General features: G+C 40.1%; 1 non-coding gene across 1 annotated transcript; it reads right to left on the bottom strand.

Annotated features, from left to right (window-relative positions):
* Nucleotides 1-474: 474 nt before the first annotated feature.
* Nucleotides 475-556, bottom strand: TRNAS-CGA. The gene has a single exon. It is a non-coding gene; the product is annotated as a tRNA-Ser (tRNA).
* Between the last annotated feature and the right edge of the window lie 3 nt (nt 557-559).

Here is a 559-nt window from a genome sequence, read left to right on the forward strand (position 1 = left end):
CTAATGTCTTTATTCAACCTCAAATACTATGTATCTATGTATAATACCTCCCCTGGCATCAAGACATCACAATACCTTCAATGACATGATGATTTTTCACTATAACATCAGGAAAAGCACAGATATCAAAATACTTACAAAATAATAACATTGACAGCACAAAAGCTGCTCCGTCTTCATTGCTCAATCCTTAGAAAATGCCAAGACGCACAATCAACGAGAACGGATAATTGATTAAGGAGTCCAAACTCTGTCTATGAATCATCGGTTCAAGTCCAACAAAGCTGTCAATTCACCCTGTTCTTTGTTGTTGCAATCGTTGCTCTTCAAAGCTAGGAAGAATCGATGAAATCTGATCATTGGATGAAGAGTCTAAGGTGATTTTTTTGATATTTCCAGTTGCAAGAGGAACCCCTTGACGCTAATCAAGTGCTCAGTTTGGAAACTGAATGCTGTGCATTTTTCTAATAAGTACGTAATCGGCAGGATTCGAACCTGCGCAGGGAGACCCCAATGGTTTTCGAGTCCATCGCCTTAACCACTCGGCCACGACTACCTG

Source organism: Nanorana parkeri, unplaced genomic scaffold (assembly GCF_000935625.1).
Source record: "Nanorana parkeri isolate BGI_ZX_2015 unplaced genomic scaffold, ASM93562v1 scaffold874, whole genome shotgun sequence".
Lineage (NCBI taxonomy): Eukaryota > Metazoa > Chordata > Amphibia > Anura > Dicroglossidae > Nanorana > Nanorana parkeri.